Source organism: Ammodytes marinus, assembly GCF_949987685.1.
Source record: "Ammodytes marinus genome assembly, chromosome: 18".
NCBI classification, from domain to species: Eukaryota; Metazoa; Chordata; class Actinopteri; order Uranoscopiformes; family Ammodytidae; genus Ammodytes; species Ammodytes marinus.
Genome location: NC_137222.1, coordinates 1,565,971 through 1,575,668, shown reverse-complemented (window position 1 = coordinate 1,575,668; position 9,698 = coordinate 1,565,971). Strand labels below are relative to the sequence as shown.

General features: G+C 39.3%; 1 protein-coding gene across 1 annotated transcript in view; it reads left to right on the top strand.

The window, feature by feature from the left end:
- The window catches only part of oclna (occludin a), a 254,069-nt gene extending 244,821 nt beyond the window's left edge, over positions 1-9,248 (top strand). The window contains exon 13 of the transcript XR_013845340.1: positions 9,218-9,248. The gene's annotated coding sequence lies outside the window, so the exon portion shown is untranslated. The remainder of the gene's footprint in view (positions 1-9,217) is intronic.
- Positions 9,249-9,698: the final 450 nt, after the last annotated feature.

Below are 9,698 nucleotides of genomic sequence, written 5' to 3'. Positions count from 1 at the left end.
GATTTCTTGACATATTTAATGAGCTTCAATGGAGAGTGTCCAGACCAACAGGCGCAGCATATTTAATTAGCCAGCGCCTAGTGGCAGGTCTGGATTGCTGCCAACTAGTTCTGTCATAAAGATAAACCATAACAAAACCAAGTCGGTCAAAATGTTGATTCAAACATTGAACAGTGTTAAAACAGTCTGCACAAATTTAACTTTTTGCCTTGACAATTTGAGTTTTTCTAATTGTTTTACAGTGAAGTAGATCCATTGTTGGTTTTGGTCATTGTATGGCATTTTTTTTATTTTTTATAAGATATTTTTTGGGCATTTTTATGCTTTATTGATAGTGTAGAGACAGAGTTGAAATGGGGCAGAGAGGGGAGTGACATGCAGAGAACGACCGCGGGCTGGAATCGAACCCCGGTCCGCTGATGGCCGAGGCCCATGGGAGGGGGGACGCCCTACCAACTGAGCTAAGGGCGCCCCCTTTGTATGGCATTTTGTTGACAGTAACAAAAGTATAGAAAATCGCTATCCATGTACCTTTTTAAAATGTCAATTCTTCCAGAAAAATTCCCAAATTTGAAGAAAATCCACATTTATAATCACATCTCTTTATCTGCAGTCCAGTAAAGGGCCCTGTGTATCTCATACATGCATTGATATCAGTATATGTTTTACATTTTAATTCATTTAATTCATTTTAATTTTAAAAAACAACAACTTGAAACTGGAACAGTATAAATAGCCACACATGTATTTGGCTATTGATGGATTCGATTTTTACCAACGCTGAAAAGCACCTTGTATTTTAACGTGTCAAGTGTTGTCCAGTGTGTGTGTGTGTGTGTGTGTGTGTGTGTGTGTGTGTGTGTGTGTGTGTGTGTGTGTGTGTGTGTGTGTGTGTGTGTGTGTGTGTGTGTGTGTGTGTGTGTGTGTGTGTGTGTGTGTGTGTGTGTGTGTGCGTGTGCGTGTGTGTGTAATTCAATATCTCACCAGTTCATGTCAACAGGCAAGCATCCAGTCAACTTTAAACTCCAATACCCACAATGCATGTTGTTTTATGCCATAATAACATGCATTTAATAAGCATCCGACCGTCAGCCATCGTTGCATGTTTGTTGTTACATGTCGAAAAAAGGTCCAATAATCCCGTCTTGTATTCCCTATGTTTTTATACATTATTATATTAATGATAAGGAAGAAAATAAGGATGAATAAAATCAGTGTTTCAAAGGATAGTTTTGGATTATTTATAGTTTATTTTAATGCTTTTAACTGGTGGATTATGTGACACAATGCCGAGCGCATAACTCTGAATTTTTCATATTTTCTTTGGTTGACCACACAGCCAGGTTAGTGATAGTATTTCACCAGATGTTGTGTTTGTTCCAGTTCACACACTGCGAAAGGTGTTATAGAAGGTTGCTAAACTATGAGTAGACAATTGTTTTTTTGTTTTTTTTAAAGATTATTTTTTGCCATTTTTCAAGCTTTATTAGATAGTACAGAGTTGAAATGGGGAGAGAGACAGACAGAGAGAGAGAGAGAGAGAGAGAGGGGGGATGAGAGAGAGAGAGAGAGAGGGGGGATGACCTGTCCACGAGTCGGATTTGAACCCGCGACCACTGCAACGAAGGCCGGAGCCGATTTGGTACGCGCTCTATCCACTACGCCACCGGAGCGCCCCTGAGTAGACGATTGTTATCCATAAACTCCCCCCAAAAAGTCCTATGTTTCATATAACTTAAATTTGTTTGACAAATTAATGTGTACATAACTAGAAGAATGTTTTAAATTGTGTGTCCCCCCCCCCCCCCTTATAGCTGATTGAAAAAATCCTGCGAACGGTTGTAATATGTTATTTGAGCACGGTATTAAAGGAATACTTCACCCATATGGAACCAGCGTTCTATCATTATAAAATAACTATTATAATATAATGAATGAGGTTTTTCTTCCCTCAGTCTTCCCTTAGTCTTCCCTTGGCCCAGCTGTCCTGTTAATCCTGACCCTTACTGTGATGTCACAGTAAGGAAAATGTAGGGTTAGACAGTGAGACCATAAAACACTCTTTCTGCCTTTTCTCAGGCTAAGATGATCCGATTTCAATTTTTTTCGCACATTTATACTAAATAGGATCTCCGAGTTCAATACACCTTCATATTCCAACCGCTGAAGTAGGCCTTCAAAGTAAACTTGAAAATGATCCAGACCTAACCTTTTAAAGCATTACCAGAGGGATGTTTAGGATGTTTAGGACTTTGCATTGTCTGTGTTAAGATGTTACATTACCGCCAATTTCTGTCTTTTTTTTTTATGCATTTATATCCATGTCTGTGTTTTAATACATTCAGTACATATCACCATATTCCAGGAGGATTTTTATTTAATTTTATTTTTATTTTTTTTGGCAATGTGTGCGGTTCTGAGTAAATATTTTTCCGCAATTTTATTTTTATTTTATTTTATTTTTTATTTTATTGTAATATGTTTATTTCTATGGGATCAGAAGACTGAATGTAAGATAATAATAATATTAATAAGATAATCATTGACTTTGTGCTACTTATACTGATTGATATAAAAAGGTGGATTATGGAGTGCTGATAATGTTGGGAAACCCCTGTATTAAAGCTGGGGTATATGATTTCTGATTGGTCAAAGTTAACATGAGCTGTACACTTTGACCAATCAGAGCGAGACTCCGATTCTCTGTTCTTATTGGCTGTTGGGACTGTCCATTCACTTTGGCACGACTTTGTTGGTGTACAGCGTGTCAGGGAGGGACCATAGGGGAGGGACCAAAGAGAACAAGTGGAGCGGTTGAGGTATTTGAATTCGAATCTCTATCCCAACTGCTATTTTCTCCCCAAATCCTCCACCCCAGCTTTAAAATTTTGATTTATTTGAGGGTGTAGTAAATAGATCATTTGTAATTTTTTTCAGGTACAACAATGCTGTTACTATACACAAGAGTTATTGATACAGTTATAATCAATTTCTCTCTTTTTCTGTCCAAGTTACATTTTGTCCATGTTACTTCTACATTTTTATTTTATTCTGAATTTTATTTCGGGGGGAGTGCTGCCAGTTTTGAGACTCCGTTGAATTTAACACTTTCAATAATCAAGTTTCTTAGGAAATAAAACTCAGTCCTGTTCTAAGTCTGTTATTTTTGTTTGTATTTTCTTTCTTACAGACATATTACATCACAATTAAAGGTGCAGTGTGCAGTTTCAGGGGAGGGGGATTTGTTTACATTTGAAGAGCCTCTAGTTAGTTTACAAAACGTGTTTACTTGACATGTAATTCTTAGGGTGTATTCACAGTCACACCTGCCGTGTTTAGTTGAAACGAACTTAAGGTGTATTCACACTGGGAAAGTCCGCTAGTGCACTTGCTTTGGTCCAGACCAAATAGAGTTTTGATTTTTTTTGTTTGGTGTGGTCCACTTTCATATTGCCCCTTTTGCAAGTGAACCAGCATTACGAAGCAAAACCACACGTGATCTGAGGTCATTCATTCATTGGACAGACATTCTGGGGTGGAGAGAAACAGGAAGCACGAAGTTTAAACTGCGAAATATATATCATTGATATAATATGGGGCTAAAAATAATAAAAGGGCCTACATCTAACCTATAAATAAAGAGGAAAAACATCAAATTATTGTTGTTTCATATGGTCATAATGTGTAGCCTTATGTCAATGCCACGTTATGTGGCTTGTAGCCTACGATGTGAAACATAATTTTTACTGTATTTGTGGTGCTGGATGCGCGTCACGCGAGAAGAATAGGCTCAAGCTGACACTCAGCTGATTAAGCTGTGTATCAGCTGGGTCGGCGCAGCTCAGCTCCAAACTGACACGGGGATAGTATTGACGGTCCCGTACATGGGAAGCAAAATAAAAACACACACTTCTTGCGCAGCGTTAACCTGTTGGCACTGTGCGAGAGACGCTCCCCTCTCCTTCATCTGATCGCTGAACACATTCAGCATTTATATTGTTCTGGGCTCCCGGTCAAACCACAACTAATCTTCCTAATAATGGTGACAACAACACTTTCCCATAATGTGAAGCTGACGGCTATTTATTAAAAAAGAAAAGAAAGAAAAGGCACAGTGCCTCCTGCATTTGGGTCGGATCGAGTCCGAACAAATTCACACCACAAACGAACTGCAGCAGAGTGCGTTTGGAAACGCATCGAGACTACCTCTTCAGCTGGGTCTCGGAGCGTTTGTTTGGTCCGCACCCGAGTGCGATTGCTGTATTCACACCTGCCTGAAAGATGCGCACCGAAGGCAGAAGTGCATCTGAGTTCGTTTCAACCGAACTAAACACGGCATGTGTGAATACACCCTTGGATCCACTTCCGCCTTCGGTGCGCATCTTTCAGGCAGGTGTGAATACAGCAATCGCACTCGGGTGCGGACCAAACAAGCGCTCCGAGACCCAGCTGAAGAGGTGGTCTCGATGCGCTTCCAAACGCACTCTGCTGCTGTTCGTTTGTGGTGTGAATTTGTCGGGACTCGATCCGACCCAAATGCAGGAAGCACTGCCTTTTCTTTCTTTTCTTTGTTAATGCGATAGACCAAAAACTAAGTGTTGGTCTATCGCGTTAAAAGTAAATGTACGTGTGTGGTTGTTACGTGACAAAATGTGGAAACGTTTAAGGGGTATTAATACTTTTGCTAGGCACTGTACACACACACACACACACACACACACACACACACACACACACACACACACACACACACACACACACACACACACACACACACACACACACAACAGCACTTGTCACTGATTACTTCCTCATTGTAATGACAATACTGACCTCACACCTGAAAGTTTATAAACTTTTCGGACCTTTTGTTTATGATCTCAGTTCCTCTGTTCACATTAAGTCTATACACTCTGCGGGTGAATCCTAACCTTTATTTATACAGGTAAATCCCATTGAGACCAAAGACTCTTTTACAAGGGAGACCTGTTTTCCTTTCCCACGTTACCATTCACACACACATTCATACACCGATAGCAGGCTAACTATGGACATTCACACGAGGCAAGGTGGGTGAAGTGTCTTGCCCAAGGACACAACAACTATGACACAAGTGGCAGGGCGGGGATCGAACCTCCAACCCTTTGATCATCGGCTGACCCGCTCTACCAACTGAGCCACAGTCGCCCAATAGGATAAACATGGTTTGTATTGCAATTGTTTTTCGGAAATTTTTTAACATACAGCTCTGGGGAAAAATGAAGAGACCACTCCACATGTTCAGTGTCTCTCGTTTTACTATTTATAGGCATATGTTTGAGTAGAATGAACATTCTGGTTTTATAATATAAACTACTGACAACATTTCTACCAAATTCCCCCCCAAAAATATTGCCATTACAAGCATGTAATGCAAGTAATATAGAGATGAAGATTTAAGAAAAATCCAGGCTGGTCTCTTATTTTTTTATATATATTTTTTGGGCATTTTTATGCTTTATTGATAGTGTAGAGACAGAGTTGAAATGGGGCAGAGAGGGGAGTGACATGCAGAGATCGACCGCGGGCTGGAATCGAGCCCGGGTCCGCTGCTGGCCGAGGCCCATGGGGGGGACGCCTTACCAACTGAGCTAAAGGCGCCCCGGTTTCTTAATTTTTTCCAGGGCTGTATATGCAAGTTTGGCAATATCTGACTAATTATGCGTATGTTTGCATCTCTTTAAAAAAATAACAACAATCTAGATCTAGATATTGGATTAAACCTGCAGTGTGTAGAATTTGGGGTTTTATTTCCTAGCAGATTTTGTAGAAAGTAATTATAATATCCATAAGTACATTTAATTTAGTGCATACTAGCTGAAAAAAAAGTTTTGAATTTTTTTTTTCCCTCAGAAAGGGTCTCATATATGTCCATATTTCTGCATATTTTGGACCAAGGCCTAGTGCCGCCATCTTGAAAGTGTCATAGTTGGAATGTCATCAGGTGCATTGTTTAAAATTTAGAATTTTTCTTGTCCTTGAAGGCCACTGTAGCTTCTGTTATTATTCAAAAGGGTTGGGGTTACCAAGGGAGCGTTGCATTCTAGAACTTTGTAGAAATTTTCTTTCTTGATGATGTCATATTACACACTGCACCTTTAAGCCAGAGTAAAAATCTCTATTTAATTTTTACAATATATACTTTTCCAATTACATTTTTAAATCATAAAATACTTTGTACAGGTCTTGAAAATTCAAAATACAGCTCCGGAAAAAATAAAGAGATCAGTCTGGATTTTTCTTCAATCTTCATCTCTACATTACTTATTGAAAATGCTCTAAATGACCAAAAAATTATTGGAATTTGGTTGGAATGTTGTCTGTAGTTTATATAATAAAACCAAAATGTTCCTTCTACTCAAACATATGCCTATAAATAGTCAAATGAGAGACACTGAACATTTAGAGTGGTCTCTTAATTTTTGGGGGCGACACCAGTTTATAAACGCTGCCATACTGAGAAATTCAGAGAGAGTTTTGTGGTGCTGATAGGCTTAATCAACTTTGTGTCATCTTGTTTGGCGATGGCTTGAATGTAACCGACATTCATTTATATGAAAAAGTTATGCACTTTAGTTTAAAGAAGGGGAAGTGGTTTTGTTTAGAATTGAATTGGGTCATTGTATTTTCTAGCATTGTAAGCGGATGTAGCTAGCAGAAACACACACCAAGCACACACGTCCCCACCACACACACGTCCCACCACACACACGTCCCACCACACACACTTCCAGAGAAGAGAATATGTGAGAGACTACATATCCACAAATAGCACACAGTGGTTTTGTGTTACCTAGAACTTCGAAGTAGATTAGTTATGTAAGAAAAACACTATATGAAAATAGCATTATTTTCACTGATGGTCTCATTTGCTATTACATGTCATTTATGATCATCAGAGGAAAAAAACGAGTTCAGACATATTTAAAAGTTCCTCGTAGCACCTTTAAAATATTATTCTTTGTATTACAATTTTTGAATGTTCACTTCTCCGACACACCCAAAGTTACATAATGCACCTTTAACTTCTCTTTATTTGGACAAAACTCATCAAAGTTGCATCACAATGTGGGGGGGCACTGGTGGTGTATTGGTTAGAGCCCCCCCCCCCTCTCTATAGAGTCTAATAGTCCTCTTCACAGCAGACCTGGGTTAGAATCCAGCCCGGGTCGTTCTCTGCATATCATTTCCCTCTCTGCCCCATTTCAAATCTGTCTAATTAACTGAAAAATGCCACTTAAAATATATTTTAAAAAAAAGAAGTGGCATCACAATGAACACCGTTGATTGGCTGTATTGAATCTGGTAATATTCGTTTTTGGAATTTACACCGAAAGCCCCCCCCCCCCCATGTTTGTGGTTGTAACAAAATGCCCGGCCAGCTTTCATGGCACAGCCCAGATGATGCAACAACATATTGTGAATACCATTATGCCATATATGACTGCACTACACTTTCTTCTGTTTGCCAAAGCTTTGTGTGTGTGTGTGTGTGTGTGTGTGTGTGTGTGTGTGTGTGTGTGTGTGTGTGTGTGTGTGTGTGTGTGTGTGTGTGTGTGTTTGTGTGTGTGTGTGTGTGTGTGTGTGTGTGTGTGTGTGTGTGTGTGTGTGTGTGTTTGTGTGTGTGTGTGTGTGTGTGTGTGTGTGTGTGTGTGTGTGTGTGTGTGTGTGCTGAAAATGCATTTTTTTTAAGACCTGTACAAAATCTGTTCTGTAAAAACGTTGGACACTAAAATGTTGTGTTTCGGAAAAGTTTTGTATGAAATGTTAACTCTGGCTTTATCGAACATCTAGATGGTTTTGGTTTTTAAAGATGTGCAAATGAACACAATACGTAGGGAGATAATGCCATGTTTGCATATTTAACAAATAATAGGTTTAAGGTAAGTGATCAACTGGCATAGTGTCATGGTGATATCTTAAACTTAAACCTGCAGTGTGTAGAATTTTGGGTTTTATTTCCTAGCAGATTTTGTAGAAAGTAATTATAATATCCATAAGTACATTTAATTTAGTGCATAATAGCTGAAATTTTTTTTTTAATTATTATTTTTTTGCCTTAGAAAGGGTCTCATATATGTCCATATTTCTGCATATTTTGGACCAAGGCCTAGTGCCGCCATCTTGAAAGTGTCATAGTTGGAATGTCATCAGGTGCATTGTGCATTCTAGAACTTTGTAGAACTTTCTTGATGATGTCATATTACACACTGTCCCTTTAAATTGTTTACCCTTTTCACGTGCAGTGCCATAAATGATTAAAGTAAGACTTTTAATTTTTTTTTTCATTTAACTTTTATTTATCCTCGAGAGACCAATTGAGGTGTGACCCTCATTTACAATGACGTCGAGATCAAACAAATTCAAAGGAAAAACAACAATACATAAACAATATTCAATGCAAATACATCAAATACACAACAACAGGTGAAGAGAAAAACAATTGAAACATTTACACAGAGGTGAAGAGTGGCAGCAATTAAAATGAAATGGGTGAAAGTACAATATAGCCTAATTAAAACAGTTACAGGTAGAGTTTGGCAGATTTAAGATAGTTTGTTTATATCAAACCATAGGTAATATTGCATACAGTAGGCCTACCACACAAAATGGAAAGAGACCGTGCCTAGCTTTTCAAGAACAGCTATTTAGCTTAACCATAAAAAACCTCAAAGTTAGGTTAATCTAGAACAGGGGGGCCCACTAGGTCGATCGCGAAGCCTATGTACAGGCTTGTTTGGTTTGCGGTGCAGAACTTTCACTTTTATTTAAGAAGTATTTTATTTATTGGAGACTTTGGTTGTATGCAGCAGTTTTTTCTTTTCCATACTGGAAAATACCTTTAGGCTGCAATTCTGCAGACAATGTTTCCTCTTAACTGAGAACCGTACCGTACAGAACAGAACAGAACCGTGACTTAAAAACCGAGGTACGTACCGAACCGTGACTTTTGACCCCTAATAGTAGGTGGTAGCTCACTTTGACTTGGTCATTTTCAAAGTAGCTCACAAGCTGAAAAGCAGTGGGCACCCCTGACCTAGAACATCCCTCAACAGACATACTAACTAGAGCACAATCTTTAGAGGCAGGTGAATTTAAAGGTTTAGTCAGTGATTCTGGAGAATGATTTTTTTAAAGATTTTTTTTTGGCATTTTCAAGCTTTATTAGACAGTACAGAGTTGAAATGGGGAGACACAGAGAGAGAGAGGGGATGACCTGCAGTAAAGGTCCAAGGGTCAGATTTGAACCCGCGACTACTGCAACGAAGGCCAGAGCCTAGGGATGAGCCCGAATCCGAATATGTATTCGGATAAGCACGGATAATGAGTTAGATACGGATACAGATAATTTCCGAATAGTCCCGTATATTATTCGGGAATTTTTTATTTTTTTATATTATGCGCCTAATTGACGCAGCGCGTTCCGCCTCAATGACACAACAGGTAGAATGACACTAACAGCTGTTCTGTGGTGGACATGAGAGGACCGGGCGCGTCCCGTGACCCGGGGTCTCTCTCTTTTTATCCACTGATAAACGCAGCGCGTTCGTCCTATCACTTGAATTAGAGGGTTCTACTGGTCGCATTCGCTGCTGTTTTTATCTGTGCTTCCTCGTAAACCGCTGACATGGTGGAGAAGAGACGAACCGATGGAGTAT